Source organism: Melospiza georgiana, chromosome 15 (assembly GCF_028018845.1).
Source record: "Melospiza georgiana isolate bMelGeo1 chromosome 15, bMelGeo1.pri, whole genome shotgun sequence".
In the NCBI taxonomy this organism is placed as follows: Eukaryota; Metazoa; Chordata; class Aves; order Passeriformes; family Passerellidae; genus Melospiza; species Melospiza georgiana.
In genome coordinates, this window is record NC_080444.1 from 14,736,431 (window position 1) to 14,750,678 (window position 14,248).

The 14,248-nt window shown below is 38.1% G+C and overlaps 1 protein-coding gene across 1 annotated transcript in view; it reads left to right on the plus strand.

The window, feature by feature from the left end:
* The window catches only part of DOCK2 (dedicator of cytokinesis 2), a 159,849-nt gene that overhangs the window by 41,387 nt on the left and 104,214 nt on the right, over positions 1-14,248 (plus strand). The window lies entirely within an intron of this gene.

Consider the following 14,248-nt stretch of genomic DNA (forward strand, 5'->3'; position numbering starts at 1 on the left):
AACAGGAAGTGAGACCTGTGAATAATAAGGCCTCTGCCTAGGAAGAGGGCGAAAAAATATCTGTGCTGTGGTACACTGAGCTGCAATGCAGCATTTCCACTTACAGGAATTACAATGCTTCTCACCCTCTACCAGAACTTAGTGTCTTTCTCAGCTCTCAGGATTGTTAATGATACTGAAATGCCCTTATCATCATTGTGCTCAGTTTTCCTTCATATTATCACGAGAAATGAATTTTTGCTGAAGAAATCCTATCAGAATAGCCAAGTTTTACATGATTAGTTTCATCTCAGTGTCAAGTGTTCTCTCTCCTCTCCTGTGGACTGGATGGTTGCTTCTCTCTCTGCACCTTTTTGCTGTGTAGATAACCTTCAGAACCTGAAAGGCACAAGGACTCCTCAGATGAGTTCCAATTTCTGACAGCTCAGAGATAATGATTCCAGGAACTTGACAGTACAACAGTGGGTTGCAAATAGTGCTGTGTGTGAGTAGATTGAGAGAGGATTGCTTTGCTCACCTCATTCTGAGTTGCCAGGAGAGTGATGCAGTTCTAACTAGCCAGGACAGATAAAAATTACACTTTATTTTCAGACCTGTGTTGTATTCCATTGAGACTGAATTGTATATTGTAAGCTTCAACAATGACTAGCAGTGTCTGCTTGTTTTAAGACCATTGTAGATTTCCTGGGAAAAAAAGTCAAGAAAATAATGTAGGTGGTTTTAATGTTTAGATTAGATTACGTAATATTTTAACCTATCTTTATGCTAATAGTTTCATGGTCAACAGCTGTGATTTTTTTGAAACTATGTGTGAATTCACATTTGCTTTTTTTAAACTATGTGTAAATTCACTTTGAATTGGTGAAACACAAGTCGCTGCAGCTTAGGTATCTCCAGACACTGACCTAAAATGTTAAGAGGAGATTCTAATTAATTTTCAAACAGTTCTAGCCCTGCATTCCCAGTTTGCTCTGGTAGTTGACTGTATTTCTGTTTTACAAGCAGAGTCTTGTACATCATTGCAGTATGAGGTGCCTTTACTGCTGCTGCTTCTAAAATCAGAAGTGCCAGACTCAGTTTTATCTGTGGTGCTTGTGGTGAGCAGAATTCAGACCAGGAGAAATACCCTTTCAAAAGAGTGAAAGATTTGGGTACAAATAAGGCACTCACCTGAACTCTTGATCTTGCTAGAGTTCAGTCAGCTACTCTGTGTTTAATACTCAGAAATTAGGTGTAAGCGATAAACTTTTTTTTGATTCAATAATTTTTCTTTAAAGAAACTCAGTTGTTATTGGTTCACAGATCAGGAGTGATAGTCAGAACAGCAGATCCTAGGCTTGTATAATAAGGAATAAACCCTAACAAATATTCAGAAGGAAAACATTTGAGTATACAATAACTGTGTGCTTCACAGTTCTATTCACTAGTGTTCATCCTACAGCTCCTTTCTTCCACCCCTCTGTGTGTTTCAGAAGAGAAAAGAGTGAGGTTTGGATTCCCAAGAATCTTTCATTATAGTCTGCTTAGTGTGGTGCTGGTTTCATGTGTTTAACAGGCCCTTCCTTTAGCTGAGGTCTGTTAATGCAAAATACTCTCTAAAGCTTTTACTACTGCAGATAAATAATAATAATAGATTGCTGGTTGCTTGTAAATGCAGCTTGTCTGATGTCTTGAAATAAATAGCTGCTCTGTCATGGGATATGTCTACCTCAGGATGCATTGTGAATTCTAAAAAGAGGACACGGTTTTGTTTCTATATTTTTTAGGTAATAATGAATAAGAAATTTTGCTAGGAGGATTTCTAATTCTGGGGACCTTTTATAAAACCAATAAATGGTGGGTTTTACATAATGCTGACCAGATAATTAATACATTTTAGTTTTTCCCCGACAGGTAGTTAGTGGATTCATTTAGTCTTAAACTTGTAGATTAAAAAAAATAAAAACGTATTGCCCAAAAGCTCTCCACCATTTTTTGCTAACAGACACTTGACTGCAGGACCAAGCAGCTGAGAGCAGCAAATCACACTGGATTGATTTGCCAGCCCTGCTGTTTCACCTGTATCTTGCATATCTGGGTATTGTGATCCAAGCTTGCACTAGTAATTGGCAGCTAAAGTATATCCACTACATAATATGTAAAAATTAACTGCTTGTTTATGTGCTTGTGGGGATTGCATGTGCAAGATCTACCTTAAAATGTTCATAGTGTGATAGTTAATATAGTATTACTTTGTATATAATTTATAATAATACTTAGCTGTGCTACTTTTGGAGGAGTCTGGAGAAATGGATTGATTTTTTTTTTTTTCATGTATTAGATTAAAATCTAATTTTAATAGGACTTCAAGAGAAGTCCTCTGAAGAAGCATTTGCCCAAAATAGAGAAATCAAGTTGCTGTCATTTTAAAATAAAACTAAAATATACCCTGTTTGTTTAGCTTAATCATGACATATTGTTTTAGCAATATCATGACTTATGATAGTACTAACAAGATAATATTTTTTCTAACTAGAAAATATTCATTTAAACATTTTGTGTGCCAGTAGTTTGATGGAGTGACAGAATAAAACAGCTCCTTGCTGGTAATGTAGGATTTAGAATTGTCATTATTTCAGAATTTAAAATGCTTGAAACTGACAACTTTGTTTTTTTTATTTATTTTTTTCTTACTGAAGTAGCAGGCATACCATTACACCACCCTTGGTGCAACGTGGTCAGGGCCAAATAGACTCTTGCAAATGTATTTTCCTTTTCTTGAGACCATTCCATAAAGCTGCCATTCCTCTAACACAGAATGGCCAGCTAACCATGCTCCTATTGCCTCAGTGATGTCACCCAAGTATCCTTTAGGGCATTTAACACCGGAGTTTCTCTGTTTGGTAATGATCTTTACACCTTTCCTTTCACCCAACTGCCCCTACATTACTAACAGCAGAAAATTATCCTTTAAATAATTACAAGGTGTTGACTTAGTCTAAATGCTATTTTTGATTATTTGCATTTATGTTTTGTTTTCAACCTTAACATTGTAATTACCACAGGGATAATATAGTATATATTGTGTGTGTGTGTATATATATGTATATATTCTCTATCTCTCTATCTATATATATATTATATATACAGAGAGAGAGAGTGTGTGTACATATGTATAGTATATATATCTCTGTCTCTATATATACTATATATAATACCATAGTCCACATAGTCCACATCATGTTTAAGTGCAGGCACTGAAGAATGTGAAAAGGCCAATACACAATTAAGTATCTATATCATTACATAATATAAAATTTAATATCATTACATTATTATTAGATCTATTACTATATAATATAATAGTGGTATGGAAACATTTCTGTACTGTGCTATTGTAATACTGTGCACAGTAAATAGCAAACAACTCTTTTTTCATTTACATTGCCGTGGCTTAAAATAGAAGATTCTAAAGGTGGTTTTTTTTGCTGTACATTAAATACAATTGATTTTCAAATTAATTGGGTAGAGAACCAAGTGTGTGTGGGGTGTAGACACCGCCTGATTCATTACTGCACTCAATGAGCTGGAAGGTCATTAACAAGAATGAAAGCACATGTAGGCTATCTCAGAATAGGATGCAGCATGATAATTAAGGTAAGATTGCCAGCAGTATCATTAACTAAAGTTCACATTTATCTAGAACAGGTAGTATTTTTTTCTGCCATGAATACAGAATATATTTAACTACACTGCTAATTACAGTGAAGTCTATTAATTTGGTATGTTTCAGATTATCCATTTTTCCTCCAGACTTTAGTCTCTTTACAGGTAGTTCATTGCAATTGTTCAATTAATTTACATCCATTCCCAGAGGTGTTATCTTTATAATTCAATTGGACTGCATATATTGGCATTTCTGTTCTTTGACCCATTGATATTCTCAGCATTTTCCAAAGAAGCAGACTTGTGAAAACATGGGAAAGTGTTTTAGAAAAAAAAATTTAAAGTCAGTGAAATTTGCCTGTATTAAATAAGTCACACATGAACCTGAAGTTGGAAGCCTTGAGGGTAAACTGAATTTATTGCGAGATATTCCCAGGCATTCGAAATTTCCACTGTAGACCATGGAGTGCTTTCATCAGATAGGAAATGGTCCCGTGCACCTCTGCTGTAATTGATCTTCAAAGGCCTTGCAGCACTAAAGCACTTTTAGAAGCCTTTAAATTACATTGCCATTTTTTGTAGAGGCATTGATTTCTTGTTCCCACTCTGCAACTATAACACAGCTTGGAGAGGTTATGGGGGTGCAGGTGTTTGAGGGGCTGAGTGCAGGATGATGGATGTTTCCACTGCTTGTGCACTTTCACCGTGGCATTTAGGAATGTTCTAACAGGATGTGTGAGCAGACTTTCATACAGTTTTTTCTTTAGAAAATAATAAGTCCTTTTTGGTCAAAGGGCAAGGAATCTGCTAAATTTTTGACACTTTGCTTTTAGATTACTTGATATTTTATTTTAAAAAGTCAGAGTGACAGAAATGCTTGCCTTGTCTCATATAAACACCTCTAATGGGATTTTAGAGTCTCTTTTATGATGTAAGAAACTGTATCCTGTCATATCTGTCACTCTGTTTAGTAGCATGTAATGGATTATTCTCTCTCCCTGTTGTGAAGAGGTTTTGTTAGAATTGTTTAATTTCTATGTAAAACTAATTTTCAGGAGTTACTGTTTCATTTGTTTATTTTTAGGAAACTTACTGCCAAAATTCTCCCACCATCTTTCTGTTTTTGAGAAAATAACAAATTAAGATATAGCTGTTCATAAATCACATGGAGTTTTTATTGTAGTTAGTGTTGCTGAGTTTACAGTATTTGGAGCTAGATGTTTATTCTAAGCTGGGTCTGGAATATTTATGACATTATATTGTATGCAGGGAGCCCCCAGCACAGGGAATGATTGGCACCTGACTCCATGATTCAGAAATTTGAACAATTGCTTTACTAAAACCATACTATATTACACTAATACTACATTATAACTATACTAAAGAGATACTATACTATAAGGACACTAAAGAAAACCCCTGAGTGTCTGAGTCAGCCAGGACACAGCTTTGAGTGACTGGCTAATCACTCAAAACAACTTTCACCTAAATCACTGTCTGTAAACAATCTCTATAACACATTCCACATGTGCAAAAACAACAGGAGCAGTGAGTAGAGATAAGAATTGTTTTCCTTTCTTCTCTGAGGTTCTCACTGCCTTTTCCAGGAAAAATCCTTGGGAAAATTGTGCCTGCTGCTCTCTGTGAAGAGATCTGAGGCCACAACATCATGCTGGAGCTTGTAAATGAATAGCCTTGAGAGAACAGGTTTTTATTGGTGAGAAATTAATATAAAGTGCTTCAACACACAGTGAAATGTGTATGTTTGATAGTGGTGCTTTGGATGTTGCATTGCCTCCTGGTCCAGCCCTGCAGAGGGGTTTGTGCTGCAGCAGAGCTGAGATCACCCCAAAGAGCAGGAGCTCTAAGTAGGGCACACAGATGGTCACTGGCAGGGTGGGAATTGGGTTTGTCTTGGCTGGAAATGCAGGCCCTGTGCTCGCTGTGGCTCCAGACACGGCTGCTGCATGTTCAGCATATGCAAACCACTTGCTGATTTTGGAAGAACAGCAGCAACAGACATATGTTAGCACCAGGGGTTAATTTGCCAGATGCCAAAAGAAATGCTGAGACTGTAGCAAAATTTTTTTCCTCACTGAAGAACTCTTTTCATTCAATTACTGTTTAAACATAAGTATTGCACACACCCCTAACCACACTGATTTCCTAACTTGTGTACATTACTGAGTTTTACCTGTGAAACACTTGGTTTCATTTCACAAATGGAATATTGTTCCTAGTTTGTGTTGATATAGTATATCATTTTTACCTTTAGGATTAGTAAGAAAAAGTTTAAAAAAAAAAAAAAGTAGTAGTAGGAGTAATTTCTGGTTAATTATGGTTAATCTTTCAGTTTAATTATTATGGCCAGGACTGAGTTACAGGTAATGGTTTTTACTATTATGATCTTACAAACTGGTTCCTACTGACAAGACTTCCTGAGCCTAAATTTTTTGGGTTTTGTGGGGGTTTTCTATGATTTTTCCCCCTTCCCTGTGTTCAACACAACTTTGAAACATTTTTCAAATACTTGAATTTGGAGATTGTTCATGCACATGACTCTGCTGTTTTTAGCTACTGGGGAAAATGGAAATTAGTCACTGATCATATATTCCTTTAAAAAGGTTCTGAAACCCAGTCTATCCTGTAGATTCAGTCTCCAATTTTGCATTTAGCTTATTTATTTATTGGGGCATTTTTCAGGCGTACATTACCTCTAAAACATCACTTCGAGTCCTATATTTCAAGCATTCATCTTTTGCCAGTTTTATTGCTGCAATGTTTTGATATAGATGAATATGGCATAAACATATCTGTAGGTATTTATCTGCACACATTTGTGATGAACATATGTGGATTAAAGCCATTACTTGTGTTTATGGATGAGTAGGAGACATGCTTGATATTGCAACTGATAACTTTTTGTTAGACTTGACCCATTACGGCATTTTGGTAGTTACATTTTTAAAAAATCCTGTTATGTGGAGGGAAATCAAGTTAGGTGAACTAGTTTTAACAATGAACTTTGAAATATATGTGTAAAATGTGGTTTACAATTGCTTCAACTAGAAGAGAGAGATCAAAAACATATCATAGCACTTGATAACGGCAGATATTTGGGTGTCAGTAACATGAAATGAGGAAATGTGAAAATTCACAGAATCATAGGATGGCCTGGGTTGGAAAGGACCTAAAGGATGTGAATGTGCCAGAGAGGATGTGCTGACAAGGCTGTGTGTCTGCCTGGCAGCCTGCAATGCCTGCGAGCTGGAAAAGGCACCAAGTGCTGGGAATGCTCTCTTGGCTAGAGCAGGGCTGTGCTGGAAGTCCTGGCTGCCCTGGAGTGCCTGGCACTGCTCAGCCCTCACAAGGGGCACACTTCAACACACACCTGGAAGCTGGCAGGGGCAGAGCAGCTGCTCCTGGGGTCAGTGCTGTGCCCTGGGTGCTGGACTTGCTCTGTGTCCTGCCTCACCTGCTGACACTGAGCTGCCAGCAGCTGCTGAGTGCTGGCCTCACAGGATCCTGTGCTTCTCCTTCCTTCATGTTCCTATTAGAGTCCAGGGCACAAAGAGAATTTGCATCTTGCAGAGCTGTCAGAATCTTTAGGTCACCTGCTGTGGTATTTTCAAGGTCCCCAGGACAAAGAAGGAAATGATTGAATCTGACTCCATGTTCTTAGAAGACTAATTTATTGCTATATTATGCTATATTATATTATGCTATGCTAAAGAATAGAGAGGATCCTTATAGAAGACTACAAAGAATGATAATGAAAAACTCATGACTCTCCAGAGTCCCGACACAGCTGGATGGTGACTGTTCATCCAACATGTGAATGGTTTTTACTGAATCTCCAGCCACATTCCAAAGCAGCAAAACACAGGAGAAGCAAATCAGACAATTCTTGTTTTCATTTTTCTCTGAGGCTTCTCAGCTTCCCAGGAGAAGAAATCCTGGTGAAGGGAATTTTCAGAAAATATGACAGCGACAACCTGAGCTACCTTTTTTTCTGTGGTTCTTATCTAAGCTGTGAAATTTTAACTGAGATTCAACAATGAATGAAAAATATATAATTTTTAAATCATTATTCTGGGCCTTCCCAGTAAACCAAAGAGTTAAATTGCAAATAACAAAGAGGGAAGACTTTTAACAGGAAGATTGCTGCAGTTGTGAACAGATGTCCTTTGTGAAGAAGCACAAAGCTTTAATTGAGCACTGGCTGCCATCAGAAGTCTCACCTCATTGAAAGAATGTTGTTCACTGGCTTTATTTTTAAGGCTTTGTTCTAAATCTGTATTCAGATGACACCTATGTCCTTATTAAATTGGCATGCCAGTTTTTAAGTGGGCATGAAGCCATCCTAACAGATGGATATGACTACAGGCATGCCAGGGAATCAAGAGAAGTGTTTCCTAAGGGAGACAAAAGTGGTGTTAAATCTTTATTACCATTTTGGCTGCACGTATGAGGCAGTCAGGAATGAAACCCGTCTGTGATTTTTGCTGAAGGAGACCCAAATGTCTTTTTTAATGACATGATTGCATTAATGACTTAAGAGTTTGAATTTCATTTACCTGGTACATAAAAAATCATTAGGTATCTTCCAAAGGGCATAAGGTGAATAGAAGGGTTAAAAAACCCGACCAAACCCAAAATAGAAAACACATAACTCCTTAATCTTGGACAACAATGGATCTACCTGTTCTTATACAGGAAGGTGCTGCCAGGAAACCTCTCCAAGAAATGGGTTGGAATTTGGGATTGATGACTATGCATAATACTAAATCTTTTCACAGACCTTGATGAAGAAAATGCAAGATGCTCAAACTGTATGCTGATCTTTTATGTGTTCACATAAAAGTTGGGGCAGCTAGACTAAAACCAGACAGAACAGTTGGGATTTTTCATGCTTTTGAACGTTAAAGAATAGATTGCTGGCAATGTTCTTACATTATTTATCAAGCAGAAAAGAAAGCAGCTAGTATTTAAATAGGCATCTTCTCCTCTCCATGTCTCTCCCTTGTCTGTCTTGAGCTTTCCTGGAGCATGGAAGGAGGTGTGAGAATATGAATTGCTTCATCACAGACTAAGAGATTTGTTTAGGTTGGAAAAGACCCTTAAGAATGAGTCCAACTATAAACCTAACCCTGCCAAGTCTGCCACTAAACCATGTCCCCACATCCACCCATCTTTTAAATCTTCCAGGGATGGTGACTCCATCCGTGCCCTCGGCAGCCTGGGCCAGGGCTGGACAACCCCTGAGGAAGTTTCTGCTACTTGAGAGAGCAACTCAGGGAGTTGTAGAGGAGGAAGGTCCCCCTTGAGCTGCCCAGCTCCCTCAGCCCCTCCCCATCAGACTGAGCTCCAGGCCCTTCCCAGCTCCATTCCCTTCTCCTGCCTGGCTCCAGCCCCTCTGGGCCTTTCTTGCTGAGAGCCCCAGGACTGGGCAGAGCCCTCAAGGTGTGCCCAGCACAGGGACAGTCCCTGCCCTGCTCCTGCTGCCACACCCTGGCTGGGACAGGCCAGGTGCCCACCTGGGCACACCTGGGCCATGTTCAGGTGTCCCCAGCACCCCCAGGTCCCTCCTGCCTGGAGCACAGCACCTGGCACCTCACCCTGCTGGCCTTGGCCCATGCATCCAGCCTGGCCAGGTCCCTCTGCAGAGCCCTTCTGCCCAGCTCAATGCCATCTGCAGCCTTGCTGTGTGTGCATCCAGTGATGAGCCTAAATCATCAACTATGACATAAAGTTTTCTTTTAGCTATATTTTTAATTACAGTCTTCCACCATTTTCTTAATTTTTCCTCCTTTTCCCAGGCCAGTGAATTGTTGATGTTAAACAAGCACTTGGCTCATTTTCCTTATGTAACTTGTGCAATGACACCTTAGTAATAGAATCAGAAATTTATATGCTGGTTCAATAAACTTTCCCTTGCCCCAAGATAGTACAAGAACTTCATATTTTATGTGATGTCCTAGTGAAATAGTTTTAGCTGGTTTTTCAAAGTTACGAGGAAGCAACTAAAGGTTTATATTTACTTTAGTCCATCTGCAGGTTCAGGCTGAGATCAGGCCTACCTTGCTACAAGTACTGGGTTTTTTCCATTTTTGGAAATGGATTTTGATTCTATGTGTTTTTCAGCATATTTTGGAAGTTCATCCTCATATAGGATGATTTTAACTGGTGGGGGTCTTCTAAAACCTAATTAGTTTTTCCTTTTTTTCTGTGTATGAATAATGTCCTAAAAGTGCATTACAAAATTAAGTAATTCTCCTGTATAATCAACAAGCTGAGTTTAGCTTGCAGCCAGGCAAAAACTATAGACATAAAGCATTAATATTAACCAAAATAATTTACACAAAAAAAGAAATTTTCTTACTAAAATCTATTGATTCTTTTCATATTAGTATTAATGGAAAGTTTGACCTTTTTTAAAGGAAACAATATAGCTAAAAGTTAAATAACCTCTGAATTTCCATGTAGCTTGACACTTCAACATTGTTCACATCTGAAAATACCCTGTAAATAATTGATCAGCTGCATATGTTTTAGGAGATTCTGTATGTATCAAATATGGATCCAATCTTAATTTATATTACCAAGTACAACAGGGATTACCGAAGCTTGCAGAGTAATTAGCTCTAAAAACTGGTGGAAACCAATTGTACCTTCTGCCTCAGCTGTTCCCTCAGTACAATAAGAAAATTTGGTCTATGCAAGAAGCCCTGCCTTCTTCATGTTTAAAGACTATGGAATGGCTCTGTATGGGAGAAAAATTATGTCAAAGACTTGATTCTTTCACTAAAATATGTGTCTGTGGGCTTTAAATAAATTATAGACAGCAGCAGGCATTTTGCTTCCTGGGAGAAAGCTTTAAGTGACCTCTGAAGGCTGGTATGCTCCCACTCCTCTTTAAGGTGTTTGGTGCAAGCTGTTAGTTGTGATCTCATTTATGTTTCCTGATTATTGATCAAATGTGCATCCCTGGCATGTGAAGTCAGGTGTAATTTGGTGGTTAACACTTACCTTGAATCCTAGGCATTTATTTTCTATATGAGGACAAATTAAAAATGTACTTTATCTAGAAGAGAGGATTCCTCTTTCCAATGATTTTCTCAATTTAGTCTCTTACTTTGCTTTTGAAATAAAGCTCATTAGGTATAGGTTTTATTATCCAGTTGCTCCTGGAAACTTTGAAAGCTACCCCAAAGGAATTTTTGTATTTGCTAACTGTCAGACAGTTCAAAGGGACATCTAATAGCTTAAAATTGAGCTGGATATTATTTTGAAGGAGTGAGGGCAATAACTATGTTTATCCTGGCAGATGTGAGACTGGAATGTGCAAAGAACCTTCCATCTCTTTTGTGAGAGGTGAAAAGTGGCTGAGATGTCACATAATGTGATGTGACTTTGAACTTTGCTGTTATGAGCAGCCTGTTAGCACAGACTCCCTACTGATGCCTTTTGAAGTGCAAGTGTTTTCAAGCATTATTTTTAAGAATGGAAGTTATGGGAAAGAGTTGCCAGCTGAATTTCTCACATGCTGCTGATTTGGAATCTGTATTTCTACATGTCATTGCAGATTAGTAAAGGTTGAATGTGTTTGCCTAAATATGTTCATCTTCATGTTGAATTAGTTGTAACTGTTACTGTGTCTGTTGCAGATTGTTAAAGTTATGCATCCTTATTCAAAGTGTAATTTATACAGAGCAGATTGAGAGCAGAGAACTTGTGGCACAAAGTGTTGCCATCGGTAGAACTCTGCTGTAACTGCAGAGTTCAGGTAGGGAGAGGGATGCAGGTGAGTTTTACTGCCAAGAGTTTGCTTGGTGTATGGGATCCACAATGCTATAGAGAAATGTGGTGTTTAGCTGATGCTGAATCATTCCTTCAGCATGTCCTGCACACAGTCAGAGAATCTGCAAAGGAACACAGGGATGGAGCAGACCAGAAAAGAGAAATTTTACTCTATGTGTATTTCTATACAGGTTAAATATATGTGAAACAGTTTTTATGTCTCACTACAGATGCTGTGCGTGTTCTAGGGATTAAAATGACAAGAAATGGGTTTCACCTGTCTTGAGAGTAATGAGTTTGATATCCTCTCCTCTGATATAGGACACCTTGATGTTTGAGTCCACAAATAAAAAGATGACAAGCACCAAAAATGTCATTATTTATGTATACAGGCATATATGTAGCTTTGTTCCTAAATTTCTGACAGTCTCTGTCCATTTTGCAGAGATTCAGGATCTGCTGTAAATTTCTTCTGTGTTGTGCACTTGCTATCCTTGTCTTCTCTGTTCAGTTGCTGAGTTTTCATTGTAGTTTCTTTATATGTAGTTTATATATAGTTTATATTCTTTATCTGTAGTTTATATGTAGTTTACATACATATATATATCTTTAGATATAGTTTCTTCCTATATGTAGTTTCTTTATAAGCTGGTCATTTGCAGTGCACCAAGCTCCTGTCACACTACCTCTGATTAGCAGTTTTGGCAATCAAGGATCCTAGAATAGTTGAAGAATACTTGGAAAGAATCTGGGAATGTGTCCAGTCCAACCTCCAGCTCAGCATGAGGTCAGCTCTGAGGTCAGAGCAGGTTGTTCCAGGACAGACTGTGCAACCTGTTAGTTCTGCTGCTTGGCTGTCCATGGGAGGGAGAGGCTTTTCCTTACATCCAGCCTGAGCTGCTTTCTTGGCTTGTGATTCCATTTTTTCACTTGATCTGATTCCCTTTAAAATCTGTTAAACCTGTGCCATCTTTCAGGAGGACTCTTACACTTATGGTCCTTCTGCTAAGCACCATTAAATGGACCTTGGTTAGCATTAAGTGCTATATCCAAAATACACCTTAAATATTTTTGGAGTGGTCACAATTTGAATGAATAAATTCTGAACTGGTCATACTGGGAACTGTTTCCCCCCAGGATAACCTTAGCCTGTCGAAGGACAGTTTCCACAGATAACAGTGAAAAGAGAACTTAAGTGTGTTTAGTAGTTTTTTCAAGAGTAATGAGCTAATAAACTCTTATATAACTAGCACTTATTTGTTGACTGAATGTATAAACCCTTGATTTAAAAGGTCCTCTCACATTTCAGCAAGTTTTTAGGTATTGCATGTAACTTTTTTGTTGCTAATGATGTTTCTTAGGTTTAGTTTTGGCTTCAGCTAATAGCAGTGCATTTGTTGCAGTCACAATTAGTTAGAAGTGGTTCATATGAGCAAATCAAGAGTGTTTGTTAGGTATTGAATTACATTTCAATTTCAGAAAACTGATAACATTTGCTGTCTGCAGTTGGTGACCACAAAGCTGCCATTCCTGACTTCTGGTGGTTCTCTGTGCCCATGAACACAAACCCACCCAGAAGTGCTTTAGGAGGGCTGGAATCCCCTGCTGCTGGGCTCCACTCTGTGGTCTGTGAGAGCAGCCCCTTGGTTTCTGCTGCAGAGGGGAGTCTGTGGCCTGCAAGAAGTGCAGGCAGCATGTCTGTGCAGAATTGGGCACATAAAGGAGCTGTAGGCTCTGTGAAATTCATTTTTATGCTGCTGTTCAAGCAGGTCCTGTGTTGATATGCGTTCTTTAACTGCTGTCTCACTGGTGAGTTTGTAATTTAGTTATTGGGTTAGATTTCTCTTGCAGCTTGCAACAAATGTTGTAGAAATAGTTACCAATAGTAGAGATACTTTCTGAGGCAAGAAATTATGCTGCTCTTCAGTCATGATTAAAAGCTCTTGGCTTCATGTAGCTTGGAGCTGTTACTTCAAATAAGAATAATCTGCAGAGACTGCTTCTGTTGCCTCATCTGCAAAATTCAGTTATCATCTACTTTCCATTCCTTTCCATTCCTTTCCCTGCTTCCCTCCTTCCCTCTTTCTTTCCCTTTTTCTTTCTCTCTTCTCTTTTTGTCTCTTTCTTTTCTTCCTTCTCTCACCCTTCTGTCTTCCTGTACTGATGCCCTTATTCTGGGGAGATTATGACCCCCTGGCTTGTTTTAAATCACATATTATAAAGTTTCACCATATCTCACCCTGTCCTTGTTCATCAGGGAGTGCACTGTGTGTCCAGGTGCTCTAAATCATTCTTTAAAAAAGGTTTATGTTTTTTTATTCCCGGATAGATATTGTTCTCATTAAAGTCATTTCAACTGTGTGTATTTTGTACTCCTGACATTTCCTATAGGCACCTCTCTTTTAAAAACTCAATGTACATGTGAGACTGGAATGTAACTTCATATTTGTGTCAGCTTCCTTAAATTTAAATAAAGATGAATGTATGCACAGCTCTCACTATCTCAGGTTCAATAGGCCTTTCATTAGAGTCTTTTCTTTGTCTGCATTCTTTTATGTACCTTCAGAAGAAATGTTTCAAAAATTATGCACATAGTTCTATTCTGCTGTTTGAATCTTACTTTCAGAAATAAGATAATAAATACAGTAATTTTCTTACATTAAAATACACCATTACTAAAACAATTAATTTCAGGATGCTTTGTATTTAAGTGAGTAATTTGTCCCCAAATGTTTGATATAAGCTGAACAGTGCTCAGAATTTAACTGAAGAAAATTATTTTGATCAGGAACTTTTGGTTTTG